The sequence below is a fragment of the Bemisia tabaci genome, chromosome 4 (genome assembly GCF_918797505.1).
Source record: "Bemisia tabaci chromosome 4, PGI_BMITA_v3".
Classification (NCBI taxonomy): Eukaryota; Metazoa; Arthropoda; class Insecta; order Hemiptera; family Aleyrodidae; genus Bemisia; species Bemisia tabaci.
In genome coordinates, this window is record NC_092796.1 from 30,588,922 (window position 1) to 30,612,846 (window position 23,925).

The following is a 23,925-nucleotide window of genomic DNA, read 5'->3' on the forward strand; positions in this document are numbered from 1 at the left end:
AGTATTCACCAGAACTTTGGTGTTACTTACCTCAATATGGTAAATGCTACCATATAGAGTCTGGTGCTTATTACCATACTCATATCACTGTGTCAGAGCATGGTAACATCTACCATAAGTCTACTTGATTCTTTACACAGTGATACTATTTAGTGATAATAACCTGAATTATGACAGTATTCACCAGAACTTTGGTGATACTTACTTCAATATGGTAAATGCTACCATATAGAGTCTGGTGCTTATTACCATACTCGTATCACTGTGTCAGAGTATGGTAACATCTACCATACATTTTTCTTAACAATAGACGAGAATCGTCTATTGTTCCGTTTAACAGCAATACGTCCAGTTAGGAGTGGTTCCAGTAGTTTTTGATGCGAGGATCGTGTTCCCCGTGCGATTTCGGTTGAGAAAAATGTATCAGAATGCTAAAATTCGTACCTTGTCTGGTGGTCCATTGAGCGCGACACAGCTCTGTACACCAAATTGTACGGTAAGCGGTTGAGGGGTGGATATAAAAGGGGATCCACGTTGCATCTGCTGCAATTTGATGATGAATTCCCAAAGTGCCTTGCATCGGATGATTCAAAGCGCGGCGCTGATGCAGCCCGCGTCGCTCGTATCTATCCGAGCCACAAGGAATGTTGCGGCGCCAAACGAGATGAGGTTGTAACTCTTTGAAGCTCCGGCAAACGCTTGGCTACGGATAAACAAGCTCCAATTTCAGTGCCTTACGTCGCAAGTGCACGCCCGCTCGTCTGATATCATTTCGGAAATATGTGCGCGAGCTTCGCGGATCACTAGGGTTCAAAACATTTTTAGGAATTGTTATTTTCCTTCTCTACCTGCTATACTCTCTCCTTCACCGCGTTTTGTGCTGACCGTGTTATCCAAATTTTTTTCATGACAACATTCTTCTCGTTTTGAAAGGTACAGCCGAGGACTAAGATCTTAGAATTGTAAATGTTCTATAGTGTTTTATCAATATTATATATGTATAGTTTATTATGTGACACTTTCTTTCTTAAAAAATCAAAGTACTGTTTGACCGATTCGACGAGCACTCGCAGTTATTTTCACTAAAATTAAACGCGATCGCAGTAAGTTACACCAATGGTGATAAAGCGTGCTCATATTCTTTCTTAAAAACAATGCTCTTTCAATGCTTGTAATTAAGGCCATTTTCACATGTAAATGGAGAAAAAAAATAGTTTGATTTGATTCAATTAATTTATTTATATTGCATCATTTGAATTCTATCAATAATCCACACAATATGTGCAAAAGCTCCACTGCCGTAACAAGTTGAAAATCAGTAAGAATATGCGCAGCAGACAGCAGACACAATGTGTCAGCGTAGACCGCATACTAGCGCCTGCAAGACTGCAGGAATACTTCTCGCATTGCGCCAAACAACACGGTCGCCGTTAAGCGAATATTAGCGCCTACGAGACTGCCAAAATACTTCACGCATTGCACGTACATCACAATGTACGCGCTTAGGAGTGGATTTTAGAGTTAACTAATACGCCCATCATGCTCTCGAATAATTTTACGTATAGGAATTATTTTATTTACTTGTCTGCGTCTCAAGAATGCACTGTATCTATAGAACGCAGCAGACCAATTTTAAACAAAAACCAGTAGAATTTTTCCATTCGTTCCGCAAGTTTTTCTCAAAAGTCAGCTTGCAAATATAAATGGAATGGTCAGAACGAATCATAAATTTAAAACTTTGCAGACTTTCAAAGAGCGACAAAAGATCGTTGATCTTAAATGAATGCATGAATTAAGATGGCTGATTGTCTGTCATTCTTTTGATGTCGGCAAAGTTCCGTGGCGTTTACTCTAATGGAGCGTTGAAGAAGTTTAGCTGCGTGATCTGCAAAAGTTATAGCACTTTCATCCTACTCAATGTGGCTAATATTTCGACGATGAAACTTTCAAACCATGCATCTTGGTTTGCAATGTTGCAGACTTCCTGTCATCTTTCAAGATTTCAATGGAAAGTGCTCAAAGTTAATTTTTAAAAAAAAGTCCAATATTTTTTTGTCTCTGGGCGAAGTAATTTCTGAACAAAGTTCAAAGAATAATGTTGATTTGTTCGCCTGTCAGAAAGTATAACAGCGATAAAATGAATTAATTAAAACCGCTGACAAAATGCGTGGTTCGGGTGTTGGGTAGGGTGTCCCTTATTTTGAAATTTGAGAAAAGTTTAGCTCCCCAGGTCTCAAAACGTGCTATGAGGTGTACAAATAAGGAATATTTTTTGGAAAAAATTTTTAAAAAATTTTTAGGACTCTCTCAAGCGCCCTAAAGGGCGTCAGTCGAAAATGTTCATTTCTGGTAGAGTGGATAGTCAATCCTAGGTGAAATTGACGAATTAACGCCTGCAAGGCAAAAATTTGGTCCGTTTGGTCGTAGCTTTGATCGTTCAGATCTGTTGGGGCGTCGTGGATTTGGCAGCTATTAAAGCAAGGAAAAAGGTTTTTTTTTTTTTTTTTTTTTTTTTTTGTGTGTGGGATGTGTCTTTAATCCCTACGAGTGATATCAAAATGAGCTCGTTCATACTCTACCTCTTCCAATTCCGAATCCTGATCCCCCAGAAAATGTGAGCGAGCAGCAAATTAAAGAAGAAGAAAAAAGGGAAAGAAAGAAAAAAAGAAAAAAAAGAAAAGAAGAAAAGAAGGGAAAAAAGAAAAAAAGAAAAAAAGAAGAAAAAAAGTTAAAAAGATTTAAAAGAGAGAAAAAGAAAACAAAAGTTGGTGAGACCGCCGCTGAATTGAGCTGTTTTCCTTTAACATCCAGCATTCGCCAAGTGAGAAATCTTCAACAGGATACGACGAGTGGCTGTAGAAGTAAATGTTGCAATTTTTCGAAAGAATTGGCAATGCTGCTGATAGGGAATTCGCATGGTAGAATCAGCGTTAAGCGAGATAATAAACATGGTCGGTAGAAAAATAGCACGGTTTCCACCAGATTGCCCAGCACTGGATAAAAGCTTGAAAAATAGGTTTTCAGTCAATGCGCCGCTGTACTCGCCTCCGTTCTTGACTTGCTTTCAGCTACTGGCTACCGGAAATATTTTTTTTTTGCAGCCGCGCAGTGTTGCCAACGCAAAATGAAGTTAAAGTTTTTTTTTAGGGCGCACACGCAACGAAGACTCTGTGTCGATGACCAACATTATTGCATCTTTGCCATTTATGACGAGCCGTAGTGGACGATACGTCAAAAAAAGCCATGTTAAGGGTTAAGCAGAACTTGGGCATATACAAAATGAGTTTTTCCTTGCGAAAAGCAAGCGGCTGCATGGCCGCGCTGCGTTGCTTTAGAAGATTAAAAAGTAGGACAACTTTGAAACGGGATTTTGCTAAAGTTTAGATTTTCAAATACGGCTCAAAAATTACACCTCGCCAATGTTGAAAACTTAATAAAAAGAGAGGGAGCCGCTAGCCGTAGAGAGCTATTCAGTGTTGCTTGAAAACTTCCCAACTTTTCAATCATTTGCTTTTGCGCAGTTGCCGCATGTATTGTATCATTTTTGCAAAAAGGCACTAGTAGTTCTAGCCCACCCATAAACGTAGATCGTAATCTTTTGAAATTCAACAGTATTTGTTGAAGAAACAAAAGCTATTTTCTACTTCACGCATTCATTTCAGATATGGGTAAAGATGTACAGTTTTCACGACTCCGTGATCAAGTTGGTTCTCATCTGTTGAATGCGATTTACTTGCGCTTGTATGAGCTTTTTTCCTCTCTGTATTGAGAGTCTCTTCAGAATTCAGGGACGTCACGTTAACCATATCGGTCTGTATTATCATGGCATGTGATAATTAAAATAACAATTTTTTTTGGTTTCGATAAATCACAGGAAATATCAATATAATCATTTTTTGAGTTTATGAGATCCCTGGTAGAAATTGGTGATAGGAGCTGCGTCTCAAAATACCATAGGAGTTCTTATAGCCGACGAAAGAAGGCTATTGAAAATTATATAGCTGGCTATAGAAAGCGGAGCAAATCATATAGCCGGGCTATACGAAGCTATAAAAAAGTATACAGTCGGGCTATAGTTCCTATCGCCGGGCCTTACACTTTATCGCCATCGGCTATAAAAGGCTATAGGAAATTGTGTAGAGATTCGTGTGCTTTGGAAATCATTAAGTTTGATACGGAACTACCTTAATATTTACAGAACACACATTATATTTTCCTTTGAAACATATTTTTTTTTCATCAATTAAAATGAGAATAATCCATACAGAGTGTGCAAACATTTCAAAATCATGAGTTGAAAAACGCTGACTCGGCCAGATTAAATATTAGAGCCGAACGCAATCGGAGCCGACGCACAAAGCGCGACGGGATACTTCACGCATTGCGCAAACGCGCATTGACGCCTACAAACCTAACAGGGATACTTCACGCATTGCGCAATGCGCGAAGTATCCCTGTTAGGTTTGTAGGCGCCAATGCGCGTTTCGTGCTCTCTGCCCGCCCGCTGCGCCGCAGCGTGCCACGGCGTCTGAACCAACTATTTCACACCAGAGGTATTGCACAGTATCATAAGAACTTGAAGACGCTCCAACATATTAAGAATGACAGGTATCCTGCAAAAGTACGGAGCTTTCCTCGCAAAATAAATCAAGATACTACGGCACAAAAAGAGAGCGGTAGTCCAAAAACTAACTAAGTCCTAGTATCCGTATTTAGTAACGTTTAGCATAAACTTTATCGTCTGGTTGTTGCTTAATCGCCATCGGCTATGAAAGGCTATGAGAAATTGTACAGCCGGCTACAGAAGCCATTGGAAATCTTACAGCCGGCTTTAGGTCGTTAGTATTTTGGAACACACATTCTATTGCCAATTTTTACCAGGGATAAATGTGTGTGTGATCATTTGATGTTAATCCGATGTTATGATGGTTTATTGTGCGTGGTAATATCAGAGAATAACGTCATATTTGGAGAAAAATGGAGTGTACAAACAAAAAAATGTTACATTTCAACACTGGAAGAAAAGTCTTTGGGATAAGGAGTCTTGACTCTGAAGAAATTTGACAAGAAAAAAAAAACACTTGATTCAAACGGATTTTTGCTTGAATCAAATGGAAATACGCTTAAATGAAGAGGCTTAACCCTCGGTTCAAGCAAAAATCCGATTGAATCAAGAGTAAAAAAGCTCTTGATTCAAACGGATTTTTGCTTGAATCCAATAGAAATCCGCTAAAATGAAGATGCTTGACCCTCGATTCAAGCAAAAATCCGATTGAATCAAGAGTAAAAAAAGCTCTTGATTCAAACGGAGTTTTGCTTCAATCAAATAGAAATACGCTTAAATGAAGAGGCTTGACCCAGGATTCGAGCAAAAATCCGATTGAATCAAGAGTATTTTTCTTGTTAAATTGTCTTAGAGTCTGGACTCCGGATCCAAGGGACTTTTTCCCCGTGAAGAATGAGGCTGAAAAAAGATGGAAGGACAGGACAGAAGCGAGGAGGGTTGAGCGTGATCGGAGCGTGGTGGCGGATTAAGATGCACAAAAAGTTGTGGGAGGCGAGTCGCAGCGGCCCAGTGGCGCCCAGACGGGGCTATTAGCGGGTAGTTAGGTGGGCTGCACCTGTGCGAATTGTCATGGCAACCAGCGCTGAGCAGCCACCGCACGCATTGCCATTCCCACAAGCTGTGCCCTTTTTCATTAATTTCACTGTCAATCGTTTCAACGGATTCATGCTTAACTAACCATGCCGAATGAAGAAAACTCCCGTTCCACGATTTCAAAAATCAATGTAGAAGGGCTGTTTTTCCTAGAGTCCCTTTATACTGAGAGTCAAGACAATGTGAATCCATTTCTGATTGGTTCCCGTATTTTAGGCCTTCACAGTGTCACAAACGGGAATAAAGATTACATTTTCACCGATTGCAAAGATTATAATCAGGAATGGACCAGGGAATTACGGGTTCGGCAAGGAACAAACGGAATGAGAGGAGGAACGGAGAAAGGAATTTGGGAATGGTCCGATCAAAGATTACAAAAAACGTTTAATTTCTGTAATCTTTATTCCCGTTTGTGACTCCATGAGGGGGTGTTGTCTTGACTCTCAGTATAAAGAGACTCTAGTTCTGCCGTGCTGAGGAAAAACGCCGTATGAGCCTTCAGACGTTGCCATATTTCCTTCAATAAATAATGAATACACTGGGAAAATCCTCAATATTCTGTTTCCAACTCTTCTGACAATTGAATTCACAATTTAATCTAAAAGGTTTGAAAATTTCAAGGAAAAATATGCATAACTTTCCGCAAAATTAAACAGTTTATCGATGGAAATTTGGCAACTATCGAATGTTCATACGGCGTTTTTCCTTAGCACACCAGTGTTGCACAGCTGATTTTCGATTCCTAGTCAAAAAGTACCTAAGAATTAGAATATTTGCATTTTTCCGTATTTCATTTAATTCAATTTTAGCAAAGAAGAAGACTTCAAGTCACTGAATATTCAATCCCGTTTCAAACCGAATAATATCGCGCCCAACAGATTTCAACGAGCTAATTATTGAAATTGATAGACAAAGCTACGCAGACAATGCAGAAAACAGAAAAATGGACGTATCCTATTGGCGGAAGCAGGTGTGGTTGCAATGGACGAAGGAGCTAAATAATCGACTAACTAACTCACGAGAGGCCCTACAGTTAGTCCATAATGTTCCGTCTAAGTCCATAACAACCACCTGTGTTCAACACCAATGGGACCGCTCCATTTTACTTTTGTCTACTTGATCTATACTAATTTCAAGAGGCAGCCCGCAACATCACAAGAGGAATTGACTGTCGTGTGTCATTTCACTCGCGTTTGTTTATTTACTTTCAAGTTGCAACTGAAACGAGAGATTATGCATGTCGACGATGCTTGCAATGCCTATTATCGTTGTTTGAAAAATGCAAATCTTCGTCATTTTTCTTTCAATGATATCGTTTGTTGATAACGTGAATCGTCAGCGGTCATGACGTTACATTGGAGCTAAGATGTTGAAACCACGAAACATTTTCATGTCAATTAAAAATATCAGTTAGCCAACCTGATATTTAAAACAAATCGATAACATGGTTGAACCAAAGAGTTTAGGAGGCGTTTTATGGTTTACACGACTAAATCTTCAGTTGTACGATGATTGATGGAATCAAACTTCATTTCAATGCACCGAGGGTTTAGCTCTACAAATCACAGATTTAGTTCAAGAGACCGAGAAAGTTTTGAACACACTCTACACCAACCAAAGCTTTTCAGTAAAATGAAAGAAATCTTCTCTGACCAATGAGGCCAGGTTTTTATGTTCCCTTAGTTGCATGTGGTTGACTCCTTACAAATATAATTTTACTGGGAAGTTTTACCTGCAGGTAATACTTAGAAACTAGGTAAGCAAAACAGGGGCGTACCTGAAACAAAAAAAGAGAGTAAAATTATAGTTTCAGCGTCACATCATTTTATGCATCAAAGAAACAACACATCATTGAAGAATACAACCTCCATAAAACGTCTTTTTCCGAGAGAAAATTTAAAAATGAGTTCTAATGACTTCATTGCGATCCATCCAAATTACTGTCAGCTATTCATCTACAAAGGTAAACTTCAATACATATGCATGATGTAAATAGGTATTTCTTAATATTCGCCCTCCTGTCACAGGGATTGACATCAGAGGGATGACTCCTGTCGTTCATGTAGCGCAATGTTTCCCCGAGCTCATCTCACAGTGCAGTTACGGCCCTTCCCTTTTTTCAGCCAACGGCAATGTATTACCCATCGGAATGGATTTCGCACTACTCTATTAAAAAAATCATTAGAATAACTTCAAAAAAGTGTATAAGTTCCTGTGTAAAAGTCAAGGCTCAGAATCATTCGCCTGATTATTATACGTAGATGATCAAAGAGTGGCGCGATTGGTTCAGCAATTCTATCCTGATTTAGAAAAAACTCGTTCAGCAAAGTGCTCAACCCGAAATCTATCAATCGTTTTTACGCAAATATTTGATTTCTTGCTCAACAGTGGCGTGGCGTGAATTGCGGATCGATTGTTATGCCATTTAAACTAATGGTAAAGAATCGATTGTTAAGGCGATTGCTGAAAACACCCTGTTCACCGATCCTTTCCCATAGGTTTAAATGACAGATCAATCGATATATCGCAAAGCACGCCACGCCACTGTTGCTCAACAAGTTGCTCATCACCCACCACCATACGCAAAAAGTAGCGTTGACTGCCAAAAGTCTCTATTTATCATTTTGTTACATTGCTTAGATTCATAGCGGCTGAAATATATTGTCCCTAGACGTAGCAGCATTCAGAAATTCCTATCGCTGTTTTATCCCTTGTTACCCTGTCGAATAAACCCAGGCTCAAAAACTGGACGGAGATGGGATCGCGGCTAAAGTGGCGATGGCAACTCAAGAAAATAAGCCATATTTTCATCGGTCGACGAGCGACTCCGAAGAGAAAATTCAATCTTCGGCTATAAAAGAGTTTACTAAAAGGATGCCAAGTGGCCCAAACCGCAGGGTGGGGGGAGGGGGCAAAAGGGGGGACGAAGAAAGATGCCGTGGAGGGGAGGTAAATCTGACCGGTGGCTGGGGACGTAATTCAAAGCCGCTTTAGCCGGTGCTAAGAGAGACGTTGCCCGATTTTAGGCTGAACATCCCCGATTCAAGTGAAATTTAGAGGGGGTGTAATGAAAAATGAGGAGGTTTGGCAACAGCGGGCGAGAGATCTTCCACTTGCGACCGGGGTCGAGGGGAGAAAAAGCTCGGGAAAATTCAATTGTCCCTCTTGATCTTTAGTGACCGCTAACTTCCCTCCTTTTTTCGGTGGCTTCACCAGCGACTCATAAGTGAGAACAATGCTAGTTGCCGGACTGCGTAGCTTAACCCGGGTTTTTTGGACTGGACCCAGATGCATGCCCTAGTGGCATTGATTGTTGAATAAGAGTCGAAAAACTTCGAAATTTTGAAGAGGAAACTCTTGATAAAACTGTTAAAAATCGAGTTGGGAAATCGTTCTTGTTCTTCGTTACGTAAATATCCCTTTTTGACAAGTTTGTTCATCACTTTATCTTGGTAAATATTTAGAAATATTCCAATAAATTCTACGTACAATTTTAGTTTTCATATTGCACAATTTCCAGTTTATTTTGAGGGTTGCATCTCGATGGCCAAAACACAAAACCACGTATCTTGATGTGCGGCACCCATGAGCCATGAGCATGAGGCAAGACCGTTGGGGACAGGGCTCATGAGTTAAATACCACCGCAGGCGTCCGCGGCGATGGCTTCGTCGCCGCTGACCAATGGCGTGGCGTGAAGGATCGATTATCGATATTTCTCCATTTGAAGCTATGGTACAGAATCGATTTGCGAACACCTTGATAATCGATCCTTTTCCATAGAATAAAATGGCAGATCAATCTATGTATCGCAAACCACGCCACGCCACTGCCGCTGACGTTACTGGCGCCTTATAATTCTGCTGAGCCAAGCAAGGACGCCGTAAATTCATCGAGATTTTCCCGCGTTTTTTGGAACTGAACACTTTATGTAACAGAAACTATTTTACCCATGCACCTTAAAATTTTAGGTTAAGTTATTGATAACTTAACCGGTACTGATTTACAAAATAATTCTGTAAAAACATTGTCCCGAGGTACATAAGTTTTCGTGCTATGATACATTGTTTCCAAAGAATTTAAAATGGCGTTTACGGCGTTTTTTCGTTGCTCGGCTGAATTCCCACCCATTCTTACGGCCCTCAACTAACGAGCACACTCCTTCTTTCCCATAGGTCTCTAGTTCCGTTCAGCAGTGGAAAAAAAAGGATGAAAAACGGGAAACAACCCTAGTAGCACAACAAATTTTTGCTTTTCTAAAAAAAGTATAAAAAAAACATATCTGTTATCTAAATGATCGTTTTATATAAAAAAACGTGTAACGCTTATATAAAAAAAAATCAAAGTTCAGACCTGACCGTAATATATGAAAAATGATAAAAGCTAGATAAGGTAATTTTTTTTATACACACATTTTTTATTTCTTTATATAACGCATGCATACGAAAGTGTTAAAGTGAACATTTTTATGTAACGATTATATAAAAAAATAGGTAATCATTTTCGTGAGCTTTTCGCGAATTAGAAGAATTTTTAGTATGTTCGCGAAAAGCTCACGAAAATTATAGCATTTTTTTATATAATGGTTACATAAAAATGTTCACTTTTAACACTTTTGTATGCATGCATTATATAAAAAAAATAACTTTCGTTCATAGTATTTATCTTTTCCTTCTGTGGTTCTGCTACTAGGGAAGGCTAAAAATACACAATAATTAATGAAAGCCGAGACGTCTCGACTCAAAACTGAGTCATGTTCCGTTTAGCAGAAATACGTCCGTTTGATACACTGTGAGGCAAGGCCCAAAAAACGAATAATACTTCTTGAATCATGGCAACGGTGGAAGCCCATAATTCGTGGCCATTCTGAATCGCCATCCGTTCTTAGTGCGTTCCTTTCTCATTTTCACGGCTTTAGGGCGCCCCGAGTATATGATTTACGTCTGGTAATGTCCTCACGGCCGCGGTTAGAGATTTCCTCCTTCATCCCCCTTCCCCGACAGCTTTTGATAGCACTGCAATTTTTTTCCTTCACGCCCCCGCTTGACGCCTCTTCGAAAATAATCGAAAATATCATATCAAACTTCACTCAGAGGGGGACAGATAAACAAAACCACGCGCGTTGCGCGTGTTTGCGTGACAACTTCACCTTTTATACTAGAGCAAGATCCATCCATATAGGTCAGTCATTGCGCAGATTCCCCGCTCGGGGTAAGCCCCTTTCCATTGGCTCGTGACGTCAGCATTACTGCCGCGAAAACCAGAAAAGTCGGAAACAATGCTTTTCTTATGGGAGAGAGCAAATTTTTCTTAATGAATCATTTAAATTTCTTACTTTTAAATCCTTTGAAACTTTCTGTGTGTCGAAAAGAACGTTTAGACATTAGCATTCAGGGTTTCGATTTTGCCGAATTTGTGTTCTTTCATTTTTACAGTTTACTCTGCATCAGCCATTTTTACACGCGAATCTATACCACTAGATGGCTTGTTACATCGCTGACTTCAAAAATCATTTAAAAATATAAAAACGCAAATTCAGCTGAATTGAAACCCTTGACGCTAATTTCTAAACGTTCCTTTCGACACTCAGAAAGCTTTCAAAGAATTTAAAAGTAAGAAATTTAAAATGATTCATTAAGAAAAATTTGTTCTCTCCCATAAGAAAAGCATTGTTTCCGACATTTCTGGTTTTCGCGGCAGTAATGCTGACGTCATGCGCAGAAGATTCTCATTTGGGTTTCGGAATGACTGACCTATATGGATGGATCTTGTACTAGAGTCCCTTTATACCCAGAGTTACGACAACTCACTTTTGGTTGGGCCAGGATTGGGCTGAAAGTGGCCTAAAAAAAAATCCAATTCTGATTGGTTCTCGCTCATGGAGGCCGAAACGAGTGCACCAAGATGGCGGTACCTCGTATGTGAACAAGAATAATGAAAATATTACCTAATTGTGGTTTATCAAGAGTCAATTGTTATTTCCATAGGTCCAAAATGAAAATAGATTAAGAAATTATTCACAAACCAATCTCATTTTCTTTTTAATTGATCAGTTTGTTGATGTTGTTGTTTTTGTGTGACAGACATCGCAGGATTCCTGATCCTTATCCCTCAATATCGTTCGTTTGGGTGCACTCGTTTCGGCTTCCATGGCCAGCCAAGGACGGCTGCCAGTCAGCTGATAATCGAGTTGTCGTAACTCTGGGTATAAAGAGACTCTATTTTATACGATTGTGGATGTGTTTTACAAGAGACATGGCCGACCGAAGAAGCTCTCTACAGGTGCAGTAGCACGCGTCGCAAGGTTGCTTACACGGAAAATAATAATACAATCCCAACTATACCCCTAGCTGATTTTGGAGCCAAATATTAGAGTAGTTGCACAAGCCAGAGGTATGGTTAAGCCAACTAGTTAAGTCAACTATCTTACTTAGGAGTAAATTTAATTAAATGTCGATGCGTGAATCGTGTTTTACGTAAAATTCTGGCTGAGAAATATTTCCAGAATGCGTAAATTTGTACCTTGTCTAGTGATTCATTTATCTGTCAAGGAGTGGAATTTAAACAATGCTGTACGTAAATGTGTTCAACATGAATTTCCTGCAATTCGCCGCGAAAGAGTGCAAACAGATAGCTGAAACTACAGTGCGCTACTCTGCCGCGCTAAGGAAAAACGCCGTATGAACATTCAAAGGTTGCCAAATTTCCATCGAAAAAATCTTTAATTTTGCGGGAAGTTATGGATATTTTTCCTTGAAATTTTCAGACGTTTTAGATTGAATTATGAACAAAATTGTCAGAAAAATTGGAAAAAGAATATTGAGAATTTTCCCAGTGAATTTGTTTTCTATTGAAGGAAATATGGCAACGTCTGACTGCTCATACGGCGTTTTTCCTTAGCACGGTAGTACTGATAAAATGACCAATACAAAACGGGCATTTATCGAACCCCCTCCCATTCCATTCCTTTTCGGGCAGGAACCGGCAGTGCAGCACAGACAGAGTAGCTTTCAACAGGTCTCGCGCATTACAACAGCAGTTGGCTGGGTCAGTAGGTGCGATTCGATGCTAACGGGCACTTTGCACCCTCCCGTCCCCCACCGTCCCGACCGCCCCCGAGCCCCAACCCTCAATCATTCACGACGCCTTGAGCTGTGACGGTGACTTAGCTACCCCCAACTCTTGACATGTTGACCTGTATCCGTCGATACGGATGCCAATCTCGAGTCCCTCTCAATCGGAGGCCGCGTTCGGCTGCGCTTTTGTGACGTCACGATGAAAATCGAAGGAGACAGGCGACGGTTTGCACCCTTATTCTGCCATGCTAAGGAAAAACGCCGTATGAACCTTCAGGCGTTGCCAAATTTCCTTTTATAAAACACGAATTTCCTTGTAAACTTAGGAATATTTTCCTTCCAATTTCTCAGATAATTTCGTTCACAATTTCACCTAAAGTCCTTGAAAATTTTTCGGAAAAACATTCATATCTTTCCTCAAAAATAAACATTTTGTAGAAGGAAATTTGGCAACTCTCGAATGTTCATACGGCGTTTTTCCTTAGCACGGCAGTATTCGCTGGCACTCGAGAACCGTCGCACCGTGGAACCAGCAAATAGGAGAGGTTGAACGTGAAAATATTGGCTACTTCAAACTTTGACGTTTAATTAGTCGCAAATTCAATTTAAAGGGATGTTTCGGAAAGGGATGTCACTAATATACACTGGAAGAAAACACATTGGATCTAGAGTCCAGACTCTTAAAAACATCGACAAGAAAAAGTAATCTTGATTCAATCAGAATCTAGTTTAAATCAAGAACCGAGCCTCTTAATTTAAGCTGTTTTGATTCAAGCAAAAATCCGATTGAATCAAGAGTATTTTTTCTTGTCTATGTTTTTAAGAGTCTGGACTCTAGATCCAAAGTGCTTTTTTTTTTTTTTTTTTTTTTTCTTTTTTTTTTTTTTTTCCAGTGTATCACTCAGAGTGATAAGAATAACGTAACTGCTTGTTCGGTGCACCCTTCAACGGTTTTTATTAAGTTTTAATACTTCAGTGTTTGCCATGTTATTTCCATGTTTAAACCCGTGCGCGGATATCATACATCCAAGTATTTAGTATGTAGTGTAGTGAAGTGGCGTGATGATGATCAAGAGATCGAAAAAGCTATCGTCATTCAAAGCAGAAACAAACGGGATTGGGAAAACTCCACTCGGGCAGTTTGTGCAGATAACTCCTCAATTTCAACTACCGATAAAACTAGTCATAAGAAGTCTAAAAGAGGCTCAATTGCATCCCTCCTATCAAAAATTGATTAAGTCTCTCTTGTCTTCGCTTGTGTTGCTCACGTAAACCTTCAAGCACCACTACACAACTAAAATGAGCGGAACCAACACAACATGGGTATGAGCAAGGGAAATGAAACGCGTTGATGACGGCGCAGAGATACAACTATTCGTGCTTGATGGACGTCCGTGCTGTATCTACAAAATTGAAGGCGCGATGGCGCGAGACGTTAACTCCCAATGCTCTGCTGTATGCTTCCGGGGTGATGTGCCGCTTAGATTGGGGCGAGAAAATTTAAAAAAAGGGGCCTTAATACGTCTCTCAAATTCACGGCGGTGTTGCTTTTCGATTTTTTTCCCTTCTAAATTTGATGTCGGCAATCTCTGCGCAGCGGCAGCAGTTTTTATCGAAGAGACATCATATCTAATTTTGATTCATTTATAAGTCATGGATAAATGAATGTACCTCTTTTTTATTATTATTAATTATTAATATTAATTTTTTCCCTGGAGAAACAAACTATATTTTTCCGACACATTAGAGAGGCTTAAATTCACCTCTCCTCCAATTTCATTGTGCCTCTATAAAAAAAAAGAAGAAGAAAAAAATTGCTTTAAAAAATTCAATATTCATTGGGCCGCGTTGAGCAGAAAGGAACCAAGCCACGTCAGTCATTGCCAAATTTCACTGGGCAATTTAGTTTTTTACAAGAGAGCGTTTGTGCGGAATCCTTTGAACAAGTTAAGGAATTTGCTTCGTACTATGTACAAAATTCACTGAATATTGCACAAAAATCCGCAGAGTCATTTTCATGTAAAAAATACAATTGCTCAATGAAATTTGGCAATCGCCGATGTGGCTTGCTTCCTTTCTGCTTAACGCGGTCCAATTATGAACGAAGCGTAAACTTTTGAAACATATCACTGATGTATTCTTCGTCCCCTCTTTTGACCCACCTAACTACAAAATTGCAATATTGAAAGTAAAATTGAATTAATCGCATGATGAAGTTTTAATATTCCACCAGGACCGGGCTCTTCACCAGGCCATCGAATTAAATGGCTGTTCGAATTATTGAGCGCACACCCTAGTTCAGCTACTGGCTCGGGTTCAGAATAATCTATCCGCTCATAAACTATGTAGAAACTGCAAAATATTTAATAATAACAAATGGGTATGAGGTGGGGAAGCTATGTGTTGTGACATCGTTCTTGATGGTGTGCTCGTATTTGGGATGGGTGTAATGCCTGTATTGCACACAACGTTGCATTTCTAACGTATGAGAGTATCTCCGTTTTACACGAGCCTTGGGAAGCATGTTGTAATATGGACAACAGGGCTCACGTAAAAATAGAGGTACGCCCTTATTTCGGTGAAGCGACGACGCGACGTGAGTTATAGCTAACTGAGTAAACGATCGGTAAAGTTGCACGGAATTAACTTGGAGCAAATCGAAAAAAGCTAAAATACTGTCCAAAATGAAAAATTTGCGTGGTTCGTGTTGTACGTATTTTCAAATTGACAACGTCCGAAAGTACTTTATCCTTATGATCTTTCTGCCGTGCCGAGGAAAAACATTGTATGAACCTTCAAGCGTTGCCTTTCCTTTGGTTAAATACAAAGTTTCGTGAAAACTCATGATTATTTTACTTTCAGTCTATTAGATTATTTTGTTCGCAATTTCACCCAAAGTTTCTGAAGATTTGAAGCGAAAAGGATTAACAAATCTCCTTGAAAATACATATTTTATCGGAGGAAATTTGGCAACTCTCGAATGTTTATACGTCGTTTTTCCTTAGCACGGCAGCACTGGGAATCAGGTTCTGGTTCCAAATGAATCGATCCGACCCAATAAACAAGCAATCTATGCAAACTGTTGAGAATATTTTTCACGTACACGTAGAAAAATATTCTGGTGAATTCAGAGAAAGTATAATTAGTAACTCCTATACACGAGGATTCTCGTTGTGTCGACAAGAGATATTTTTGTTTCAAGCGGTGATTTTTGTCATTTCAGAGAGCTACCTGCTACTCTGCTACCCCGTCACTTTAAAGAGATTTTTATTTGACTGAATGAGATTTCTCGTTTGGGAATCATCGACTGAAAAACTGATCACAGCGAACGAAAAACGGTTCAAAGAAATTGTTTTTCTTCATGTAGAAAAAAGACAAAAGCAGATGCGTTACAAAATTAAAATCAAGTGAGAAAGCTGCATGAAAATTTCTGAAAGCTTAGTTTATCCAGGTGACATACAACTTGAAAGTTGTTGATCAAGAAAACAGTTTCTGCAAACGAGACAATTTTGAAAATGAGTGTTATCTACGAAAGGTGTACATTTTTAAGAATATTCTTCAATATTTCTGACGTTCTAAACGTAAATTTTGTGTCATTCTTTACAGAAAAAGTCGTTTTAGCTGGCTGCGTATCTCTCAAGTTCAACAGAACTATTCTCTTGGAGTAGAATAGAAATTATTCAAAGTCAAAATGAGCGTTTTACATCAGCATTTTAACTTCTTGCTGCGTTTGTCTCCTAAATGGATAAAATAAGAAGGGACGCTTTTCTCAAATGTATTTGATCCTGTCTATCTGAAGAGAGAAAGATCTGTAAAACTGGATGTTATTATTCAGGCTGAATGAGGTCATCAGTCCGCTTTGCAGAGGAGAGAGCGCCCTGAAACATCCGAGAATAGCTGAAGAAAGCAAGAAAGCGAGGTGTTTTTTCAGTGAGGTGTTTTTACGGTGAGGTGGTTTTCCGAACTAATAAATTTCGCGCGGAACGAAAGAAACGCTTGGCGTTCATCTAACCTGCGGACATGGACTAAGACTTTTCATACTGTAAAGGAATAGACCGCTGAAATAAAGATAAATGCAAGAGCACTTCGGAAAGTAAATCAAGGGGAAGGGGCCACTGGTCACAGAATTGTGTTTTGATGCTTGATTCACTAGAATGTACAACTGAGTCACTCTAGTCAACACGGACGATTTTATGCACTGAGTCTTCAAGAACATTTTAAACCACTAGGATGGAAAATCAAAGGTTATGGAGAAAGAATTGCTGTTACCATTTTCAAATGATTATACTGAGAAATTTGGGGCCACCTTCACATAAACATAAAGTGCAAAGTGAATATTTGCTGCAGGAAGAATTATCATTATTCAAAACTTTGCCGTCACGAGAAGACAAATAGCTGATACTTTCGAGCTGAGACAAAATTGAGCCGGCGTTGTTGCCAATTCCAGACACGGTTCATTAAAAACGCTCATTACAGTATTTTCCTGACCGAACTAATTATGCATGTGCCGGTCACTAATTGGTTTATCAGTTCTAAGGCTACCTCGATATAAATTGGCAGTGAGATTTGTGTTCCAAAACACTATAGACCTACAGCCGGCTGTGAGATTTTCTACAGCCTCTATAGCCGGCTATACAATTTCCTATAGCCTCTCATAGCCGATGGTGATACAGCTACAGCCAGGCGATAAAGTATTTAGCCTGGTGATGGGAACTATGTAGCCCGGTTGTATAATTATTTATTGCTTCGTATAATCCGGCTGTATAAATTCTTCGCTTTCCACAGCCAGCTATATGATTTTCTATCGCCCTCTACAGCCGACTGTGAGAATTCCTACGGTATTTTGAAACGCAGCTCCTATTCCCAATTTTTACCAGAGTATTATGAAGCTTTTAGGGTCCTTTACAAAAACAAATATAACCTGGTATAATTTGCATTGTCAGGGAAAAAGTAATGATACCCACAGGGAAGTGTAGTTATTCGCGAAAATATCCATCACAGTTCATTTGAAACTAATTATAGCTGTGGGTAATTTATTTTCTATATCACGCCCAAGATTTTTCTCCATCTTGTTTGCTAAACTTGAGCTCTGAAGGCTCTATGACCGTAGCGTTCCCAGCCCAGACCAATCAGGAAACAGATGGACCGCTGGATAGTTTTCCCTCGGTTTCATTGGTGAGCGGTAGAGTTTTCCGAGCTGAAGAGATTTCAATATTCGCTCAATATGAAGACACACTAGTCGTAAGTTTTCTTACTTACGAACTAGCATAATGACGTACTAGATAAACGGCATACAAGAAGGTGCGACAGGGCAACCAAAGCGCCTTCAATATTTTCGTAAGCAACACGCACATCCATAGAGCACGTTTAGTTGCGTCTAAGGTTTTGCTATGCTCCCTGCTCTATTCATTCTTCTGTACTAAGGAAAAATGCCATATTGATGCTTAAAGGGCGAAACCACGTATCTCCTTTTGCGATGTTGCAGACTCCCTTTTACACCTTAATTTTACTTTGGAAAATTAGCCAACGCGGTTTTTCGTAAACTTCCTTGATTTTTCCTCTCTATAAGCTGAGCAGTATATCCTATGTCAATTTCAAGCTCTGAAGGTGCCTTTTTTCCTCTTGGAAAAAATATAATATGGCCGGAAATATTGAACCCAAAGGAGTAACGTGGTTTTGCATTTTGGTCATCGACTCAAAGAGGAAACAAGTGCCGCAACGCGAATTGTGGGACGGGTGGCACCCCCTACTTTTACGATTCGTCTCTGATTGGCTGATTCGCCTTATGGAGAATAACACGGGGCTCATTTTTCATCAAAGGTATCTCGAAAACAAGGACAGATCTATGCGTCGGAGATTTCATAAATTAACTTTTCAGATTTTCCCGAAGGGATTGATTGATAACACATGGCACTTTTTTCTCAAACACACCGAAGAGTTCGACCTGAAATTTTGTTTTTTCAACTTGAAATATGACACTTCGGCGTCATGAAAAAACAAAATTCCAGGTCAAACCTCTTCGATGTTTTTGAGAGAAAAGTGTCATGTATTATCTATAAATCTCTTCAGAAAAAACTAGGGAATAGACCACTAGACAGGGTACGAATTTCAGCATTCTGATACGTGTTTTCTTAATCAAAATTTCACGTAAAACACGGCGCGCACAACGAAAATCACCGAAATTAACTCCTTACGAAGATATTTAATGATTCTTGATGCGTAAATTCAAACCAACCGCTCACGAAAACTCAACGCTCTACGTGATTCACATCGCGCGCTAAACGTTATCATGACAGTCTCTGCTATATTAAAATCTGGCAACCTCAATTTTGACGCTTTGGCTCAGCTATAGCAAATTGCTTATAGTTTGAACAACGAATGGTGGGAAATGAACATTGCTCGATTGAGAAGATTGCACGTTGTAGTGCACGGTTTGACTCACGTAGAGCTTTGAGTTTCTTGTGAGGGGGCAGTTCAAATTCCTCGTAACCAATGTGAAGTAAAAACGTTAATATCTTCGTTAGGAGTTCGTTTCAGTAATATTCGTTGCGTTAATCGTGTTTTACGTGAAATTCTGGTTAAGGAAACATGTATCAGATTGCTTAAATTCGCACCTTGTCTAGTGGTCCATTGATTTCTGAAATCTCCGAGAGTAAACTTCTCCTTGTCTTCCAAATATTTTCAGCTAATAAAGAACCCTGTATTATTTTCCGTAAAGGCTCCAGAAAGTGGACACCAGACAAATTCCCCCCTTAAAAAAAAGTCACTTGGATCTAGATTCCAGACTCTTAAAAACATTGACAAGAAAAAATATTCTTGATTAAATCGGACCTTTTGCATGAATCAAAAAGAAAATCCGCCTAAATAAAAAGGCTAAGCTCTTCCATTCAAGACAACATCGGATTGAATTAAGAGTATTTTTTCTTGTCAACGTTATTAAGAGTCCGGACTCCAGATCCAAGCGACCTTTCTTTCCAGTGCACCAATCAGGAACGACTCGTCAAAGTAGATTTTGTGGTCAAAACATTTCGAGACTTTCAACAACAACAGTTTCCGTCGCCTTGACTTGGCAACAAGAGGCGAGGTTGGTGAAAGGGAGGGCGGAGTTGTTGTAAATACCCATCCGCCGTCCGTAGAAGCTTTTGTCACGGAAGCATTCTCCACTATCCGCGGCTATTTATCTTTATCTTCACCTTTTCCGCGGCCAAGGAAAAAAACGCCTCGATTGACTCTGCCTCGCGGCCGCAGGCCGCAAGGTTGCTGGGGAGGGGGGTGGGGGCGGGGGCGGGGGGAGGATCCGCGCTAATGGTCGCCCAATGAGCCGAGTGTTTCCCGTAACGGCCGCATCAAGACGCCTTGATAATCAAAGCGCTCAGCTCTGTCATCAAAAGCCTAACTGAATTCAAGGCGGCAAATAAATAATGATGGGCGCCCCAAACTCCCGGCCGGGGTTCCTTACGGGCTTAAGTGTTATGTGCTCAACGGCCGAGCATCAATTTTACTGTAGCTCAGACTAAAGGATTGTGACCGGATTCTCTCGCTAAAAGGGGGCCGAGCTCTTCCCGGCTTCGTGATTCGCTATCGAATTTTTATCGATTGTCCTGATCGATTAATGGCTTCGTTAAGATGACGAATCAGGAAACGACCCACTGCGGGCTGATCATTGAAATTTAAAGACAAAGCGATAGACATAGAAGACATAAGGAGTACAGAGCGATTCTATCGATTGAAAAGGGAGGCTCTCATAGACTAAGGGGGTAAATGATGGACTAACTATCGGGTCTCTCGTGGGTTGCCGTTAGTTAGTCCATTACTTACCTCCTTTGTCCATTGCACCACCCACTTGCATCGATAGAATCGCTCTGTTTTCTTTGTCTATCACCTTGTCTATAAAATTCAATACTTAGCCCGCAGGAGTTGACAACATTTAGAGTGTCTTTCGCATTCACTCGTATGTTAAACAACCTAACTGTAGCTCAGACTAAAGGATTGTGACCGGATTCTCTGGCTAAAAGGGGGCCGAGCTCTTCCGAGGCTTTTTGATGCGCTATCGAATTTCTATCGATTGTCCCTGATCGATTAGTGGCTCCGTTAAGGCCTTGTCTCCACGGACCATTTCACGGGATTTATCCCAAGGAGAAATCCCACTTATGAAGTCCAGTACTCCCAGTACCAAGTAAGCTCCTCGCACCCCTAGGACCAACTGAGAGAGGAAAAAGAAGTGAAAGCGAGCTATACGATAGTTTCACCGTTGATATGTCGAAGGCATTTAGTCAAATCAGGCATTTTGTCAAATGCCTGGGCCGGTAGTCAAATTTTGACAGTTTACGGAATTTTGTACATTTATAGCGAGAAGTTCACGGGTTTTCAATATTTTGGGAAGAATAACTCTTCAAATCCGCGAACACTCCTTGTTCCTTCCTTTTTACATACCTTTAGTACATTTAAATGTTAAATTTTTAAAAATTCTATGTTTTATGGCAAGCTGAAGATTTCATGATAAATGTTCATTCAGGATCTTAAAATCGTTTAAAATACTATTGTATACTGCATATTTTTACAGAGAATTCTTTCTTTCAAGGAGCAACGAATTCTTTTGTCTAAAATTAGGGTAAAAAATCAAAATTTCCATCTAAGTAAGAATATTTGACTATTTGCCTAGACATTTAACAAAATGACTGATTTGACTATTTGCCTTCGACAGATATACTAATCATTGTTACACAAGATTTTGGTTACTTTTTCTGAGTATGCACCTCCAGGTGAATTCCTTTCGATTAATCCTTGCTGTTCTCATTTGAAACTGCTCATTTGACAACGACGAAATGCGCAGCGCTCAACGCGAGGGGCGGACGCTCGGTGCAACAAGTCGTTAAGCGGATGATATATGGTGACGTCACGGACCATTCCCCCGCTCGCCCACCGCCCCATCCCTCACCGAGCGTCGTAGATGCGAGCTTTAATTGCATCATTAGCCCTCGCTCGTTCGGATCCTGAAGGCGGCACGAGGTTTTTCCACCACTTATTAGAAGGAGATTTTTTAAAATTTCACCCTCTAATTTCACGTCTGAGGATTTTACACGTTCAAGTTCCTGCTTTCTCTCGTCTCGCTCGCCGTGAAACATCGCGTGTGTCTCGTGCTTTAAGGCCTGGATACACGCTCAAATTTCCATCAATTTCTGATCGAGAACTCGTCGTTTCCTAGACGAAGGAGCATAACTCCATTCAAAACTCAAACAATTAAATTTTTTACACAAATATACTAGCGCAATATTTTTTCAAAAATGTTTCTGATTTTCATATGAGATCTTGGCTCGAGACGCCTCGCCTTGGCGTGCTGGGCACTAAACAGCTCGAGGCTGGGTCACTAAGGAAGAAGTAGAGTCAAGCCCTAAAGTGACTTTGGAGCGAGCGTAAAATATGAAACGCCTCCGCCTGGGATCTAACTCGGATCGCACAGGTGGAAGACCAGCGCGTTACCACCAGGGCTATGGTGACTCCGACGCATCATGGGTGAAATTACACCTGTTAAGCGCAACTACGTCTCGCGGCATCTGATTAGCACTACTCATGTTCAGTGCCACCAGTACTGCCTTCCGGTGTTGAGCTGTACAGCGTTTAGACGCCAGCACTCAACTACTCCCCACTAAACGGCCAGTAGTGCTCAACACTAGTCTTGTTTTTTCCGTGGTGAAGTATCCCTGTTAGGTTTGTAGGCGCCAGTGCGCAAGTCGCGCAATGCGTGAAGTATCCCTGTTAGGTTTGTAGGCGCCATGCGCATGTTGCGCTGGTAGCACGCCGCTCCGCTCTGTGTTTGGCTCTAAAATTTGAACTCGGGGAGCCAGCGTTTTTCCACTCATGATTTTGACATGTTCGCACATTCTGCATGAATTATCCTCATTTAAATTGATTTAAAAAAAAAATGTATTAAAGGAAAATATACTGTGTGTTTTGTAAATATTATGGCGGATCCGTGTCAACTTTAATTATTTCCGAAGCACTTTAATTTTTCCTTTTATATTGTTTGCTTTTACTGTGGTTTTACGCGTGGACGTAAGCTACTGGACAAAACAGGTGCGCGGACAAAAAATCGTTAAAGGAGGGTCCTGAAACTTCCGTATTGCAAAATATAATTCATTTAGTCGACCCTTTCCGATCAAGATCGAGCTACACATTAACAGTCGTTTTCTCACGAGAGAAAGTAACTCCATTCTGAGGTTGCAAAACTGGCTCAAACTATTCAACTTTTTAAAACAACATACATGCGCAATTTTCGTTCAAAATAATTATGATTTCGGCATGGAATCAGGAGAAGAATCAGTTAGATTTTCGGTTACAAGTGCCCCAAATTCTCCCGGTAGAAAATGCAATTCGCGAGCGGAAATTTGGAAAAATTGAAATGTAGTTACATTTCTACGCGAGGAAGTCGTTGAACTTATGGATCGATATTGATTGATTATCAACATTGCAAAATAGAGTTACAATAATCAAAATCTACCTATTAATAGAAGTGCGATAGAGTCTTACTGCCTGACCCACAAGCTGTAAGTTCTCTCAAAACGAGTATGGACTCTTTCGGCCTTCACTTCAGTGGAGTTGCATACTTTGCGATGTATCGATTGATCTGTCATTTAAACCTTCACTGGAAAAAAAAAACACATAGGATCTAGAGTCCAGACTCTTAAAAACATCGAAAAGAAAAAGTACTCTTGATTCAATCAGATTTTTGCTTAAATCTAGAGGAAATCTGCTCAAATTGAGAGGCTTAGTTCTTCATTTAAGCAAAAATCCGATTGAATCAACAGTACTTTTCCTTGTCGATGTTTTTAAGAGTCTGGACTCTAGATCCAATGTGTTTTTTTTTCCGGTCTTTACAAAAGGATCGATTAACATGGTGTTCGCAGCGAACACCTTGATACCTAATCGATTCTTTACCACGCATCCAAAAGGGGAAATATCGATAATCGATCATTCACGCCACGCCACTGCTTCCCTTCACAGGGTAGGCGAAACGAGCAATCTCTAATCATTCCACAGGGTACACCCGGCAACGGCGGACGCGACCAACGCCTCTCAATCTTTGAAAAGGCCACTCGACGTCGCCTGAGCTTTCCGCGAGTTCACCGCGAGCTTTTCATTTCCGTTGTGAGAAATTCGCCGAGATTGTCCTCACTTGAGTCGTCAATGGGAAG

General features: G+C 40.2%; 1 protein-coding gene across 1 annotated transcript in view; it reads right to left on the minus strand.

Moving 5' to 3' along the window:
* LOC109036512 (octopamine receptor beta-1R) overlaps positions 1-23,925 on the minus strand; it is a 125,311-nt gene that overhangs the window by 58,934 nt on the left and 42,452 nt on the right. The gene's annotated exons all lie outside the window — the stretch shown is intronic.